This window comes from Mercenaria mercenaria, chromosome 17 (genome assembly GCF_021730395.1).
Source record: "Mercenaria mercenaria strain notata chromosome 17, MADL_Memer_1, whole genome shotgun sequence".
NCBI lineage: Eukaryota > Metazoa > Mollusca > Bivalvia > Venerida > Veneridae > Mercenaria > Mercenaria mercenaria.
The window spans coordinates 12,515,200-12,533,537 of NC_069377.1; the positions used below are offsets into that span (position 1 = coordinate 12,515,200).

At 33.0% G+C, this 18,338-nt stretch overlaps 1 protein-coding gene across 5 annotated transcripts in view; it reads left to right on the forward strand.

Moving 5' to 3' along the window:
* LOC123537364 (uncharacterized) overlaps positions 1 to 18,338 on the forward strand; it is a 109,504-nt gene that overhangs the window by 32,162 nt on the left and 59,004 nt on the right. For all 5 annotated transcript variants that reach the window (XM_053529062.1, XM_045321059.2, XM_045321057.2 and 2 more), the window contains one exon: positions 9,327 to 9,469. The gene's annotated coding sequence lies outside the window, so the exon portion shown is untranslated. The remainder of the gene's footprint in view (positions 1 to 9,326; positions 9,470 to 18,338) is intronic.

Genomic DNA, 18,338 nt, shown 5'->3' on the forward strand with positions numbered 1-18,338 from the left:
GTTTTGACAAATTGTGCTATAGATTGAAGCATAACAATGTCTTACTGAAACCACAACATAGTTTTGACAAATTGTGCTATAGATTGAAGCATAACAATGTCTTACTGAAACCACAACATAGTTTTGACAAATTGTGCTATAGATTGAAGCATAACAATGTCTTACTGAAACCACAACATAGTTTTGACAAATTGTGCTATAGATGAAGCATAACAATGTCTTACTGAAACCACAACATAGTTTTGACAAATTGTGCTATAGATGAAGCATAACAATGTCTTACTGAAACCACAACATAGTTTTGACAAATTGTGCTATAGACTGAAGCATAACAATGTCTTACTGAAACCACAACATAGTTTTGACAAATTGTACTATAGATTGAAGCATAACAGCGTCTTACTGAAACCACAACATAGTTTTGACAAATTGTTCTATAGACTGAAGCATAACAACGTCTTACTGAAACCACAACATAGTTTTGACAAATTGTACTATAGACTGAAGCATAACAGCGTCATCCTGAAACCACAACATAGTTTTGACAAATTGTACTATAGACTGAAGCATAACAGCGTCATCCTGAAACCACAACATAGTTTTGACAAATTGTACTATAGACAAATTGTACTATAGACTGAAGCATAACAATGTCTTACTGAAACCACAACATAGTTTTTACAAATTGTACTATAGATTGAAGCATAACAATGTCTTACTGAAACCACAACATAGTTTTGACCATTGTACTATAGATTGAAGCATAACAATGTCTTACTGAAACCACAACATAGTTTTGACAAATTGTACTATAGACTGAAGCATAACAATGTCTTACTGAAACCACTACATAGTTTTGACAAATTGTACTATAGATTGAAGCATAACAATGTCTTACTGAAACCACAACATAGTTTTGACAAATTGTACAATTTATTTAAGCATAACAATGTCTTACTGAAACCACAACAAAGTTTTGACAAATTATTCTATAGATTGAAGCATAATGGTATCTTATGAAAGCATTCGGTGCTGCCTTACCAAAAGCAGTTTAACCTATGGCAGGTTGTTTACAGTTTATTTTTATGTTATTTTTCTTGTTTGATAAATGTATCAGTAATTATGAATTTTATAGTAGGTATATTATTCTCTTTTTCCCTTATTTATTCAGTATTCATAAATATTTAATATAATTATTATTAGGGATGGGAACGAATACTGAAATCAATATTCGAATATTCGGTTTGCCATATTCGAATATATTCGAATATTCGGTTTGTTTTAATGGAAACTTTAAATTCTTATTAAGTGATTGGCATATACACAACGTATTCATTTGTTTAAAGCGGATCATCGTAAGTAATAAGGCCAAAAATATTTGTTTCAGGTAACCCGATCCTACCTAGCTAACCCCGCCGATCCTAGCGTTTTATTTCACGATTCTGTCAGTATAACCATGAATATATTTAACTAATTCAGTGTTTTAGCTTCAAAATGATACAAAAAATCAAAACGATTATAATTTAGACCGTCGCAATTTTATCTAAAAATAGCAGGTCGTCCCATTTAAACACGTGACGCGCTGTTGTATTACCGCCGCCATTTTGAAAATTTTCAATCGGCGTGTAAAAAGCAAGTAAGGCAGACATAAACCTCCTTCAGCATGAACGTATGCATCAATCATATGTTATTTCTTGATCTTCTTATAAAGTACTTCAAAATTTAATTCGAGTACGGCCGATTGCGAATGAAAACCGATTCTGCGGATGGTTTGAAACGTCGTACAAAATATTGTGAAAAGATCGGCAATATCTACAAGTTTGGTATTGTTTTCGAAAAAAAAAATCTACAATTACATAAAACAGGCGCCAATAAAAATGAACAAAAGATAAAAAGATATCGCATTTACGCCTAATACAAACTGTTAATCCTTAGCGATGACCCCAGGTAATTATGCATTGCAGTTTTCTTGTTAATTGGACATCTTTTGACATTCATCTGACACATTGACGCCTGTTGCAAACTGTTAATCCGTAACGATTGCCCCTGCCAATTATGCATTGCTATTTTCTTGTTAATTGGACACCTTTTGATACTCGATAAACAAACATGACATGGTTTTATTCTGTAGAATTAGCATGCTCATATTGCCCAAAATCAATGATACTTATTTTGAAAAAAAAAATACAAAAATTTACGAATATTCGAATTTGATTTTCATATTCGAATATTCGACCGATTTCCGAATATTCGAATATTCGAATATTCGTTCCCATCCCTAATTATTATATTGTATCGTTTGGTATTGTTGTTAGCTCTAGCAATTAATATTAATCATGTTTTAATTAATTTCAAAAACAAGGTGTATTCTCATGATTGGATACAATATGTACAAAAAAAATCAACAGAAATAGATGGAGTAGTTGTCTAAATGCATTATTCTCTGGAAATAAACATCATAAGTTCAAGGTCATACACCACTAAAAGCATGTACAGGCTAAGGTTATACAGTAGTAAATTCTCTCATAGAAGGTTGTAATATATGCAAGGTCAAGCATTACTAGAAGCTTGTATAGGATAAGGTTACACAATACTAAAATTTCAAGTAGAGGTTTAGTATATGGCTACACAATACTAAAATTTTAAGTAAATGTTGGTGATACCTCCCAGGCTGCTGACCACTAAAACATGTATAGGATAAGGTTTCACAATACTACTACAACCTCTTATACAAGTTGGTAATACCATCACGGTCATACATTACTGAAAATGTATTTAAGGTTACACAATACAAAAATCTTCCGTAGTTATAATAGTGATACCTGCTTACATAATACACGTTACTCAGCGATATTTTGTTAGTTGTGTATGGGACAGTTGAAACTTATTGTGCGGTAGTGGAAGATATATAGTTTCATTCTAAGAACTCGCCTTAATCTGATGCATGTTATATCATATATCATCCAACCAGAATTTTCCTTGTCAGGAAAATGGTTGAGATTTTGTACTTTCAGCATGAATACCTTGCTAAAAAAAAAGGTCATCCTATTTTATTTTACATAATATTCAATATCCCATTTAAATAGCTCTTTTTTCCATCTGATAATTTAACCTTATGTTCAAAATGTCAAAATTCCGAACGAAATTTTGATATTATGTTCATAAAACACTTGTAAAATTTAACTTAACTGTTTGAAACTATTTACATGCATGTGTAGCAAAATGAGCTATGTTACTCAGTTTATAAGACAATATTTAGCATACACTTGTCATTATATATCATGATTGACTACAAGTTAGTGTGCAACAACACAACCTACTCATGCATTCTGGAAATCATGCAGGTTTTTCTGGTTACAAAAAAAAATTGACAACTTCGATCATCTTTAAACCTTAATTCCTGGAACTGTGTGTCCGGAAGTATGGCCCTTTTGTGCAGTCCTTTTCCAAAATTCAGTGTGTATTGTTTTGTAGAGTTAAATGCATGTTTTATTATGCTGTTCAATTTTCAAGTAAAACAACTCTTTCTTTCTATGACTTGTCGTTTGAATTTTTCTTCAAAATATGGACCTAATTGTTAACCATCTAAACTTGGAAACCCTTCAGAAATTGAATCTTGTTACTCTGTTTAGAAGAGCTTATGAAAGACTTGCTAAAGCCGACCCACAAAACAATATTGTGTCCAATATGGGACTGTTGGCACCAACTGATTTTTTTGCCAATGAAATCGGGACGATTTTCATGAAAAATATGTATGATGTTTGTGTTATATATGACATTCATGTATACATTAGTTTTTTAGAACATAAATCACTGTCTTGGATATCAGCTTTTTCCTCACATGTCATATCGTAAACTTGAATGATGTCTGTTTATTAATTAAATGGAGATATTCATTGTTTTGTTAACCGATTTTTCTCTCTCTTACTACTTACCTCCCAGAAGACATACTATGAGTTAGAAACTGCTATATTTGAAAATCCTTACCGAGAGAATAAATTGGATAAGCTATAACGTAAGCACTTTCGCTGTGTTTCAAATTTAACCAATTTCCCGAGTATTCTTCAATAACAGTATTGTTTTAGGTTTGAACGTATAGAATTGGGACATCCTGTAGTAAAACTGATAAAACGTGTTTAAAAATAGATCGCTTCCGCATTATTGCCGTTTTAGAAATTAGCTATTGATAGGCTGTTTCGAGAATTTCTTGTAAATATTTTATTCACTTTTCTTTTTAAGTAAGACAATGACATTATAAGGTCTTTAAGTCAATGTCATAACATATTTTTATTTTAAAGAAATTGACAAGCGTGTAGGAAGGATATAAAAAATTTAAGTATGGATTCGACGTAAGAGGCAGTCCCCAGAATGGGATTATAATGGAAGGATGGGGTGGGGAATGGTGTTTTGAGATTTGAACTTGTACCTCAAACTGTTGAACAGTTGAAACAAAAATAAAAAATGTATCTCTGACGGCTTTTGTGGATTCACTTGTACACCTACAACTAAAGGATTGCGCTTGTTTTAGAGCAGTTTTTGAATGGAGCATTGAAGATCAAGTTAAAAACAACATGTTGAATATGGTAACAAAGTTCATGAATTATATGTTGTTGTTGTTTTATTAATTATTAAGTACGTGAAATGTATGTGGAAATTTCACATTCAAAAATCTGTTTGGTTAAAACAATTTTAAGAAAATATGAAATAAAAAGAAAGGTTGTTTCTTTTACATGTAAGGTGAAAAAAAATCTTTTGAACACTAGAGAGATTTTATTTTTATTTGTCTATGATATACACGTACAGGACATTTTGGATTCTTTCTTGATCTTTAAAAATCTAACTTTTGGAAAATTCTTATAAATGACAGTAAGTGGCAACAATAGGAGAGATCGTGTTTGTATACAAATTCTATTTTTAGAACTGATAAGACAATGATCGGGTGGGCAGAAGCCGACCGTCCATGTTTTTTGTAAACAGTGATGTTTTTCTAATGGTCTAAACTTTCTTAAAACACAAATTACATAAATAATTTTTTGATCAATGGAAAGGTTATAAAACAAGCAATTTATTGATTACTTTTAATTGTTATTTCGAAATAAAATGGATTAATTATGAACGCTTAACTTACACTGTTTTTCTAAAGGTTGTGAAAATCACTACGCCGCTTTTAAAATTATATGTCATTTAAAACGGTTATTCATTGAAAAAAGATATTTGGATACAAAAATATGAAGATTGTTAGTATTTCAAATCTTTTTGAATTTTGAAAATCCATAAATGAGCAAAAAAGTTATTAAAAATTAAAAATTCTGATTCAATACGCAAACGGTGTTAAAATCATTTGTTTTGCCAACCACCAGATAAACAGATGTTAACGCGTGACGTCACGGCGATCTCTCCTATTGCATCATGTTTTCAAGTTGTATAATTTAGACTAAGTTCACTTATTTATAAAGTATGTTAATTCTCGCTTAAAGAGAATGAAAATACTTAGACCCAGTTATCACACTTCAGAAACTCAGATATTTATATAAGCTAAATTTATTTATTCAGTGGCATTTGAATCAGTTTACTTAGAAAAAAAATTGTATTGTTGCTAAAAAAAAAAGAAGTTGTCATGACATAGCTGGTGTCCGGACAAGTTACATATGGGTTGAGTGGCCGCAGTAACACCTTCTCTGATGTAAGACCTGATTTCCATAGATACTAGTTTGGGGTAATGGCCGTTCACACTATTTTGAATAGGAATGGCCTTTCTTTTTTAAATGTTTTATACCAAAAAGTAGCTTTAGTGTGAAGGTTCTTTATCAAAAACAGGGAAAAGATAAAAAATCTTCTGGTTTCTATTGTCTCTAGACAGAATATTGTGAAATATTTATCAGTTAGTAATTATGTAAACTCTTATAATTTTGCAATATAGATAAAATGAGATATTCCATCTTTTTTTCTTACATTTAACCCTTTACTGTGCTGGACACGATTGGTTCTGCCTTTGCGACCTGTGTAGATAATATGCAGTCTGATCAAGATCTGCACTATTCGCTGTTCAGCCAGTATCTTTTTGGTAAGCACCCTTTTTAACAGTTAATGGTACTGTCCAAATTGGAAGATGGACAAGTTCATTATAGAAATTTAGTACGTTAAGGGTTAATAGAAATTTTCATATGTTTCTCATTTAATACGAGAGTATATTTCACAAAAGGCCAACTAGTGCGTTTTTTCTAATTAGGTTTTGAAAATGATATATATCCCTCTGATGTATATAGATATTTTAATCAATTAGAAAGTTTGTGATTACTTGTGTATAACGTTCTGATTTATTGGTATCAATTGACTTAATGTTCTCAGAATAACGTTACCGCAATTCTGCTGGAAATTGTCCTATATTTTGGTTTATATGTTGTATTAATAATTATGATCTTTGTAATAAATTGCACCCAAAAAGTTTCTTTTATCAAACAACTGTTTTTGCATGACTTCTAATTATGAATGAAGCTCCATACACACAATTTACATTAGTGAAGTGAAATACGTTTGGTGAGGATTATCTACAATCGGCATTGGATATCTGTTATGATTTATAAGTAACCTATCTATCCATTTTACCCATTGAACTCTGTAATATTAATTCATAACTTAATCATGACATCAGAAATTTTAACTGACCAATCAGAGAGCTGCATTTTCAAGAACCTGCCATTTTCCACTTGGGTAAAACAAAGTATTTTTACAATGAGTATATAGTGACTTTAAAAATAAATATCAGATTCACACTGTTCCAGAAATCAAATTAGAATTTTGACTGCATATGCCCCCAGATGATGCTACAAACTACAAAACTTTGAAGTTTTATTGAAATATTATATGAATTTATTACTTTGATTTTAGTTTAAAGTTTTAGAATTTAAGCAAGGAGTCTATGATAAAGTCCGAGTAAAATGTATCCATTACCCAAGTGAAATTAGTATTATTCCGCAATGTTTCGGACATGTTAAAATTATGACCGATTCATTTGCATTCACATCAATGTTTGTAAATGTATCAGATATTATTGTCAAGCACCAAACCGCCTGCTTATTGCAGACCTATCATGTAGACGTGAGTTTGATACATTGACATGCCATATGTCTACCTTGACACTTTGATAAAAGACATTGTGTCTGAAATTATTTCATTTTCAATCTCTTATTTATGTGGAAAAGTTGGAAGTTACTTGTATCGTACAGAATGGAGAATTTAAGACTGGCTAGGATAGCTGTCCGCAATTAATCATAATCTTAAAGACATTCTGAAATTTCATCACAGCTGGTTTGTATAATAATTTCATTTCTTAGAGTTCTAAGAGGAAGAAGAGATTTTCAAAAATTTTGAAATTTGGCCTCAAACGTGAAGAAAGAAGACCTTTTACTGATGATGAGTAAGCTGTATTTAGATGCCTTTGTTCTTCAATAAATTATTGTCATAGTATAGGTTTTAATGACAATGGATAAAATAAAATTTCATATGACATTTAGAACAGGAAATTACAGTGCCTACATGGCCAGTAATTTGAAAAAAAAAATATATATATATAAATTAGGAAAGTATTTAGCGAAAAATCAATATCTGAAAATAGTCTGACTGAAGTTGGATGTAAGATGGAAGAAACTCTGATTATATTTTTTTATTTTAGATTTTCATAATGATGGAAATAATTGAAACAATTTGATTGCGCAACAAATTTCAGAATGGCAATAATTTGAGTGTTTTCTAATCTGATAAGCCCAATGGCTTCTTCAGTAGTAAATGTAAGGGAATGTGACTACAGTTTAAGGGTGATTAAGGGGTTAAGTGTCAGACTCCCGATTCAGGTGGTTCATGGTAAGAATCGAGGTGAGAGCACCCGCTGTCTCCCTAAGGTCCCTTATCAAAGAGAGAATTCTAGTTACAAATTCACCAAATTGACCAATGGTAAGCTAAAATCTATCCCAAGACTGGTCTTCAGTCTCGAGTTTTAATACCTTACCCTGCTAAGTTTCTAAAATGGAATGGTCCATCATTCAATTTGGGCAGTACCATTTGTTATTCAAAGGGGTGTTCAATGAAAATTTACTGATTGAATAGCGAACAGTGCAGACCATGATCGGCCTATAAGGGTATGCAGGCTATAATCTTGGTTTGCACTGGTTGCAAAGGCAAAATCACTTGCCACCAGCAGGTTAAAGGTTAAAACATTGGATGTGTTTTGGACAGCAACTTTAGAGCTTCGATGTCGGATAGGATAGTTTTGGTGAAAACTGATTGAGTCATTTGTATGGCTTTGGATAAGAGTTTGCCTTTGTGCATTGATTTGATTGCTTTAACCGATTTTCTTTCTTACGTTAAGATCATACTTAAGGCTACTTGCCTGCAGTTTGGATGGAATTTTTCAACATGTTCATTTCCACCAAGTTTGGCGTAGAATGTGTATATGACACAAGAATGATAAAGATGGTGAAAATTAAAGTTAGATATTGGTAAAAATGCAAGAAGAATATAAATTTTGTGCATTCTATCAGAAGCATTACCTTCTGCACAATATTTGGTTATTTATTAGAATTAGAATATCTTATGTCAATATGTTTGTACCACTAGTTATTTTCATAGTACTTGTTTTTATGGATTTTTGAAAGAATTTTTTTTTTTTTTTGCCAAAAAATGTGTGGGTGAGTCCCTTTAAGGTAGTACTGCACATTTGATAAACCGGAAGTAGAGTAAGGCCTGGATTCGGCATACGGAAATGAAAACCATTTTATGAATTAATGACAACCTTCGAGCAAATACATTAAAATGGCAGTGAAGTCGAAATATGATATTAAAACATATGACATGTTAAATAATTCAAAATAATGTCTTAAAATTAGTGTGAAATATTTGGTTCACTTTAATCATGGTCAGATATCTCAAAAATAAGCACACAGACCTATAAATTTAATTTCACCGCATTATAGGCCATATGTTTATTTACAAATGTGAGAAGTTTTATGAAAATCTACATTGTTGAAAAATGATTTGAAAGTTGTGATTTTCCTATAGACTCCCATTATGACGTCCAAATTTTTCAAATCAGTCTAGCAAAAAATCAAGCACACAACCCTATCCTTTTTATTTGCTGAATTTTCTATGTATATTTTGAAGTTTTGAAAAATCAGAGTTTAACCAAAGTCTACATTGTAGAAAATATTTGACCCAAACATGCAGAACTACCTTAAAGAAGCAGATTATTTGTCTTCTAGTTTGACAAGGGTATCAGTTGCATATAAATGCTTACATCCAAATATGACACAGAAATGTTTTTATTTTTTCAGAAGAAGCTGTGCATTAAAGAAGCAGACCATTGCTGTATACTGATATAGACCAGATACATTGTTGCGAGTGTTTAGAAGCTTGTGAAACTGGAATCTGACAGAACTTTATCAAAGTGACTTTTTGCTTTGATTTTTGCTGAAAGGTATTGATTATAGTTTTGGTATCCAAAAGGTCATTAAAGGCCTCTTTGACCGTCGTCAGGCAGTTAAGGTCTTTATCCTTAAACTTGCCACCCACCTTGGCAGGTTCAAGCCCGGCTTGTGTCCTTCTGTAAGCCATCAGTCTGACTTGTGGAAAGCCCATGGTTCTACACATTTGCTTAAGAATTCTCAGCCTTCAGTGAATTTTATAATTTAAAAAAAAATAATGCACGAAACAATGTATCAGAGAACATAAAAACATAATTAATCAGCTGGAAAAACTCCACAATAATCCTATATTTAGGGTATTCCTCTAGGATTTTACTTTGAGGAAGTTCTTCAATGTTGTAACATGTAAAAAAGCATTTTATAGCATCTTTATATATTTTTCTGTTGCCTTTTATAGTTTTGATCTATGTTATAGGGCTATTATATAAGTGTGTGTATGATTGTCTAAATGGATGTTAACAGTTATTAGGAAAACAAAACAATAAAAAATTACATTTTCACACTAAAATTCAGGTTTGAATTTCCTAAAAACTGTTCTGCAATCTACTAGCACTTGATTCAACTGGAAGTAATGACGAAGTTCAGATGTTTTGAAATTGAGTGTACAACAGTTAAATGTTAGCAAAACATCGAAGCATGATGGTATAGGTTTTAAACTCTTTAACTTCAAGGCTGATGTAGAATGTTACTGGACTCCATGTTAATGGCACTGACCTCTAGATTTTGGATAAAAAATGATCTCTCTTTCAAATTGAAGTTTAGAATATGAGTTTTTGTTTCTAAACTATTTTAAAAATGCGAAATCAAGAAAAAAAGATGACAGCGTCGGGAATCGAACCTGGACCGCCACAGCAATAAAGGAGTTTTCCGCTGTCATTACCAATAACGCTATGGAGGATTTAGTGTTCAATATGTGTTAAATATTGATTTTTATAATCGATACAGTTTACCTCAAGTAAAGCGTTACAAACGCTTTTCAATTTTCATCATAAAAAATAGTTAAAACAACTAATGCTCATGTGTTTCCATAACATATAGTCTGTCAGTGATTATGTTTCAAAGCATTCTGAAGAAATATATCATTAATTTCCAGACATCTAAAAAAATCTCTGCTTTAGTTGTGGAATGTTCTGGAAGCCATTGCCTTTAAGATTTGAAGAAGACTGTGTTATTTCAGTCATGATAAGTTAAAGTTTGAAAACCAGACATGTTAATACATATATTTTTGCTGCTTCTGTTACTTTACCAGAAATTTATTTATGAACAGTTTCATTTTGTTTAATGGTTATCTAAACCCTTTAAGAAATATTATTTTTCTCACCAGTCTTTCAAACAAAATTGATTCCCTGCCTAACTGAAGTCCCACTGGCTCTAAGTCAAACAAACTTGACTAAATGCCTAACTGAAGTCCCATGTGCTCTTAAGTCAAAAACAGAATTGATTCCCTCCCTAACTTAAGTCCCAAACAAAATTGACTCCCTGTCTAAATAAAGTCCCACATGCTCTATAATGTCAAACAAAATTGACTCTCTGCCTAACTGAAAATTGACTCCCTGCCTAACTAAAGTCCCACTTGCTCTTAAGTCAAACTAAAGTCCCACATGCTCTTAAGTCAAACAAAATTGACTTCCTTACTAACTAAAGGCCCACATGCTCTATGTCTATCAAAATTGACTCCCTGCTTTAAAGTCCCACATGCTCTTAAGTCAAACAAAATTGATTCACTGTCTAAAAAAAGTCCCACATGCTTTTTGTCAAACAAAATTGACTCCTTGCCTAACTGATGTCCCATATGGTTTAAAGTCAAACAGAGTTGACACACTGCCTAACTAAAGTCCCACATCAGCTAAATCAAACAAAATTGACTCCTTGCCTAACTGATGTCCCATATGGTTTAAAGTCAGAGTTGACACACTGCCTAACTAAAGTCCCACATCAGCTAAATCAAACAAAATTGACTCCCTGCCTAACTTAAGTCTCACATGCTCTTAAGTCTGATAAAATTGACTCCCTGTCTAACTTATGTCCCATGTGCTTTAAGTCAAACAAAGTTGACTCCTTTCCTAACTAAAGCCCCACATTGGCTAAATCAAACAAAATTGACTCCCTACCTAACTGAAATCTCACATGCTCTTAGTCGAACAAATTTGACTCCCTACCTAAGAGAAGTCCTCAGGTGACCATGCTCTCTTGTCAACTCCCACTCATTTTAACTTTCCTTCCTGCTGCCTCACTACAGATCTTCACTTATTCTTTCTCCCCAGATTGAACACATGCGCAATTAAGACGTTTAAAAAAAAATTATAGCTGTGTTAAAATGTTGCTCTTGAAATATCTTAAATATCTGTGTTTGATCAATTTAATTATTTTCATGATCGCTGTTTTTAAATCATAGTTACTTTAAGTAATCTCTTTTTCAATAATTGCGGAAAAGATAAGATTGCAGAATTTCAGAATTTTGAGAAAGATGTAAAAAAAGGGGGTTTAAGATTGATCTTCACTTGAATTATTTCTTTCCCTTTCTCGGAAGAGAATTGCTATACTAAAGAAACATTTTGCAGAACTTAAATTTTTTGTGTTTGAAAAGTTGAACTTACGTTCTGGATTTTGTTTGAAACGGAGATAGAATTAACCTTTAGCCTGCTGGTGGCAAGTGATTCAGCCTTTGCGACCAGTGCAGACCAAGATCAGCCTGCACATCCGTGCAGGCTAATCATGGTCTGCACTGTTCGCTATTCAGTCAGTAAATTTTCAGTGAACACCCCTTCAAATAATAAATGGTATTGCCCAAATTGAATGATGGACCGGTCCATTATAAAAATTTAGCAGGGTAAGGGTTAATACAGTTTTGTATGTTATGCATTATTATATTTGGCTGTCAGAATGGTATATGCTATTTTTTTAAAGATTTTAAAACTTGGTACAAAAGTTTGAATAGAATCTTAGGAGACTTCACTGAAAAAAGTATACCTTGTATGAAGAGAGAACAGGGGTGAGTTTCACAAGACAATGCGTAAATTGAGTTAAGGCTTTTAACCTTTAGTCTGCTGGCGGCAAGTGATTCTGCCTTTGCGACCAGTGCAGACCAAGATCAGCCTGCACATCCATGCAGTCTGATTATGGTCTGCACTGTTCGCCATTCAGTCAGTATATTTTTGGTAGTACCCCTTTTAACAGTTAATGGTATTGCCTAAATTAAATGACGGACCAGTCCATTTTAGAAATTTAGCAGGGTAAGGGTTAATGTCCACTTTTAACGACAACATGCTGGTTTAAGGGATCATCAGAACTTAAAAGTAGAAAAATATCTAAATGACTTTGTGACATGAGCCTCGTGGTGGATCTTCATTTAAACTTAAATGGTCTATAGCATACTTATATGGTCTTCTGTCAAGTTTGTTCAAATGGTCCCACTTGTTGCTTTCCACAAAAGCTAAAAATAGAAAAACAACACCTTCTTCTTATGAACTACTTGATAGATTTACACCAAACTTGGTCTGTAGTATCCTTGTATATATCTCTCTCAGATTTGTTTAAGTGGTTTTACTTGACTTTTTTTTCATCGATGTTAGAGCTAAAAATAGAAACAGCTACTTCTATTGCACCTCTAGAAGTATAATTTCACCAAACTTGTACCATTACTAAGGATATAGCATCCTTGCATAGATATTTTTCTGTTTTGTTCTGATTGTTCCTCATATCAGGGGGCAACAACAGCTAACAATGGAAAAAAACTTTGAAACAACTTTATATAGGTAGTAGCTGGGAGAGCTGAAATAGAGATAGATATCTTTTGACAACTTCTTCTCATGACCTTGACATATAAAAAAGAATTGATTTATAGCACCCTTGGTTTGACCGCTGTCAGAGTTTATTAAGTGATTATGTATTTTTGGGCAGTTTAGTTGCAAATAGTTTTCAGTGAACTGCTTATTAATGGAACTTCATGAAACTTGGTCAGAAGCTAGGTCAGAAGCTCAAGGTCGTTCTCAGGTGATGAAATTTAGGCCCATGTAGTCCTCTTGTCATATTTTATTTTTTAATAAAGCACTATCAGAATATTTGGAAAGTGATAAAGAAACATAAAAATGGATAAATACAATATTTATTTTACCCTTGTTATAACCGCTTTTAAAAATAGTTTACTTGCGGATAGCATCGGCTGTACTTTCCTATCTTTTGCCCTGCATCTGCAGAAAGAATGCACACAATTACGACCAAGTTGGCATTCCAATCAATAATGGTACCGCGCATAATGAGACACTGAGCCAAAGATGCCCCATAAATTCTTAACTTTTAACCAAATTTGAAATTTAAATTTATAGCCCCAAAGCAGAGCTTCTGCATCATGCGGAAGAAAAAATGTATTCATTATTGTTTTATTCATTAATTGAAAAACAGCAAAAACGCATTTTAGTGCACATTTATTCCTTTCTCGGAGCCAAAATACTTGATATCGTATGCGGGCATCCTTATACATTTTTTTTTCTGCCCTCCGTTTTTTTTGTTAATTTTACCAACATTTATATTCACTTGACGGGTCTGATCTTTTAGACCTTCTGAAATTTGGTGCCTATAGGTGGTGTTTTTTTTATTAATTTGTTTTAGAAACCCGGCAGTCTTAAACGTGTTGTCCGGCAGTTTTAATATTGTGTGTTTATTATAATCCTGACATTGTAAATTTGCATAAACCTTAGAGAAATTCTTTTTTTTTTTGTAATTTACAATACATAATATTGAAATGAGTTGAAAATATGTAAATTATAAGAAAAAGACATACACATATAATTAATCTGGCAAGATGAGTGTGACTAAGGATATTTATAAATGTATAAAATAATTATCAAACAAAAAATGTATCATATACACTAATTATATAGATAATTACACGTATTGTACATGCATGTTTTTTTCTGTAAAAAAGACACAAAAACTAAGATGGGTAGGATATAATTATAATATAGGGTTATAATTTTGTGTAATTAATTTACACTGTACTAAATTACTAATGTTGCTAGGCAACTTACAGTAAAATTAAATATGTCTGCTTTTCTCAGTAGAGAGAGTGCAGATCTATGGATCATAGGGTTGTGAGTTTGATCCCTAAGCAAGGCATTTATTCTCTGTGACTTTTTGATAAAAAGAAATTATGTCTGAGTTGTTTCATTTTCCACCTCTTATATATGTGGTGAATTTGGCATTTACATGCGGAGAACAGGTTAATACTGGTACAGAATCCAGGAACACTGCTAGTCAGTAACTTCTTTTAATGCATTAAGGGGTACTAATGCTAATATAAAAAAGAAATTCAATGGAGATTTTTGGTAATATATTTTCAAGGACATCTTATGAGAGAAGTGAAATACTGGAAAAGTAAAATACTCAGTTTTCTGGTTAAGAGTAATAAAATACTCAGATTTTGTAGTAATAAATAGTTTTAGGGTAGTAAAGTACTCAGTTCTTGACCAAAGTAGTAAAATACTTGTAGTAAAGACTTGGTTTCTATAGTAACAAAATACACAATTTTTGGAGTAGTAAAGTATGCAGTTTTTAGCCCACCATCATCAGATGGTGGGCTATTCAAATCACTCTGCGTCCGTGGTCAATCGTCCTTCCGTCCGTCCGTCCGTCCGTCCGTCCTTCCGTCCGTTAACAATTTCTCGTTATCGCATCTCCTCAGAAACTACCTGGGGGATTTTGACCAAACTTTGTCAGAATGATGTATTGGTACCCTAGTTGTGTCCCCCTGAAAATCAGACTGGTTCAACAATTTTTTAGTAAGTTATGGCCCTTTGTTTATTTCTATAATTTACATAGATTTATATAGGGAAAAACTTTGAAAATCTTCTTGTCCAAAACCACAGAGCCTAGGGCTTTGATATTTGGTATGAAGCATCATCTAGTCGTCCTCTACCAAGATGATTCAAAATATTTCCTTGGGGTCTAATATGGCCCCGCCCCGGGGGTCACATGGTTTATATAGACTTATATAGGGAAAAACTTTGAAAAACCTCTTGTTCAAAACCACAGGGCCTAGGGCTTTGATATTTTGTATATGACATCATCTAGTGGTCTTCTACTAAGATTGTTCAAATTATCCCCCTAGGGTCAAATATGGCTCCGCCCCGGGGGTCACATGGTTTACATAGACTTACATAGGAAAAACGTTGAAAATCTTCTTGTCCAAACCACAAAACCTAGGGCTTTGGCATTTGTAATGTAGCATCATCTAGTGGTTCTCTACCAAGTTTGTTCAAATTATCCCCCTAGGGTCAAATATGGCCCCGCCCTGGGGGGTCACATGGTTCATATAGACTTATATAGGGAAAAGATTTTAAAATCTTCTTGTCAATAACCTACAACATTCAAATTTGGACCACATGTATGGTTTTGCGTGGCAAGATGAACCTTGACATGAGTTGACCTTGATTTTGACCTAGTGACCTACTTTCACATTTCTGTAGCTACAGCCTTCAAATTTGGACCACTTGCATAGTTTTGTGCACTGAAAAAAACTTTGTCCTTGACTTTGACCTAGTGACCTACTTTCACATTTTTGAAGGTACAGGCTTCAAATTTGGAACACATGCATAGTTCTGTGTTCCGAAATAAAATTTGACCTTGATTTTGACCTAGTGACCTACTTTCACATTTCTCGAGCTACAGCCTTCAAATTTGGACCACATGCATAGTTTTGTGTACCGAAATGAACTTTGACCTTAAGATTGACCTAGTGACCTACTTTCACATTTTTGAAGGTACAGGCTTCAAATTTGGAACACATGCATAGTTCTGTGTTCCGAAATAAAATTTGACCTTGATTTTGACCTAGTGACCTACTTTCACATTTCTCGAGCTACAGCCTTCAAATTTGGACCACATGCATAGTTTTGTGTACCGAAATGAACTTTGACCTTAAGATTGACCTAGTGACCTACTTTCACATTTCTGTAGCTACAGGCTTCAAATTTAGACCACATGCATAGGATTGTGTACCGAAACAAACTTTGACCTTGACATTGACCTAGTGACCTACTTCCACATTTTTGAAGGTACAGGCTTTAAATTTGGACCACATGCATAAATTTGTGTTCTGAAGTGTAATTTGACCTTGATTTTGACCTAGTGACCTACTTTCACATTTCGTCCTTGAAATTGATCTAGTGACCTACTTTCACATTTCTCAAGCTACAGCTTTCAAATTTGGACCACATGCAAAGTGTTGTGTACGGAAATGAAATTTGACCTTGAGCTAGTCAGTAAGTCTTGAAATTTGGAACACTCAAAAATGGCACATTGGTGGGCGCCAAGATCACCCTGTGATCTCTTGTTAAAGTAGTAAAATTATTAGTTTTTGGATTTAAAAGACAAAAGAAGAAAATAGAGACTGAATATGGTATTAATTTCCTTGAATTTGTGTATACTTGAATTTGTGTAAGAAGAGCTTTGAATTTAAATTAACATTTTAAATCCCTTCCCCGCGCCCTGCTTAGTCTGACTGAACAAAATCCCTTCTTTTATTAATTTTGTTGATTAAAAACTCTAAAATTAAATAAAGATTGAGGTAAAATTTAAAAATTACAATTTCTAAGATAAAACTTAACCAATATTTTGAATAGAATGAAGAGAAAATTTGTATACAATTGAAAAGAAATGGAGGCATTTTGTCTGCTATGGTTAAATTGGGCAGTGGAGGATATTGTCAGTGAAGATTTTGCCTGTATCCTGTCCTGGAGTCTTTTCATACCATGATGACCAATGAAGGGTCAGATTATGACTCTTGTTTCTGAAGTTGGTAAATAACAACAAGAAGCAGAGCATAACTTGTGACATCTAAAACCTGTATACTGGCATATTGTGTGTTCTCGAGTTTTTCATGACTTAAGAGTCCTGTAAGACTTAAATTTTGTGTTAAAACAGATGAATTAGCTGTCTATATAGATGTTAATACGCATAATTACATGATTAGAAAAGCACTACTTTCAATATTACATATGAATTTGTACCAGTTAGAGCTGTTAAAGGGAGGTAATCAGAAACAATGTATTCAAAAATACTTTCTAGTATGTTAAACGGTATTCAAAATTTTGACAAATATTAGAGAAAACAACGATTGAAAAAAGGACTTTAAAAGGAAATTGATATATTTTATATTCATCACAAAAAAAATGTGGCAGTCATCGTTACAGACAAAGCCATTTATATGAGCCTTTAAAGAGAAAGGTTGCTGTGCCAGTGACTGTGAGTTTGGAATGGTTTTCTGTAGTGATAAAAAATCTGCAAACCTTGTGCATTTTGCAAAGAATCAGAATACACAAACAGATCTTTTATAGCTGAGATACAAAAATATCCAATTTCATGAAATGAAACTGAAATTGAACGGCATTTTGTCATTATTAACAAAAAAAGTATGAAAATAAAAAGATGAAAATGCATTCTTCATGCAGCTTGTCCAACATGGAACTGAGTTACCATGAAATCATTTAATTACGTTGTCATTAAATTTTGGAGTTTTTGGCCAAAAACAGCTTTTTAGTCGGGAACATGATTCTGTGTTTTTTACGTCCTGAAGATTAGATGAAAAAGGACATTAATTTATTTGTTTGGATTTAATTATGTCTCCCCCAGGAGACATATTGTTTTTGCCCTGTCCGTCCGTCCGTACGTCACACTTCATTTCCGAGCAATAACTGGAGAACCATTTGACCTAGAACCTTCAAACTTTATAGGCTTGTAGGGCTGCTGGAGTAGACGACCCCTATTGATTTTGGGGTCACTCCATCAAAGGTCAAGGTCACAGGGGCCTGAACATTGAAAACCATTTCCAATCAATAACTAGAGAACCACTTGACCCAGAATGTT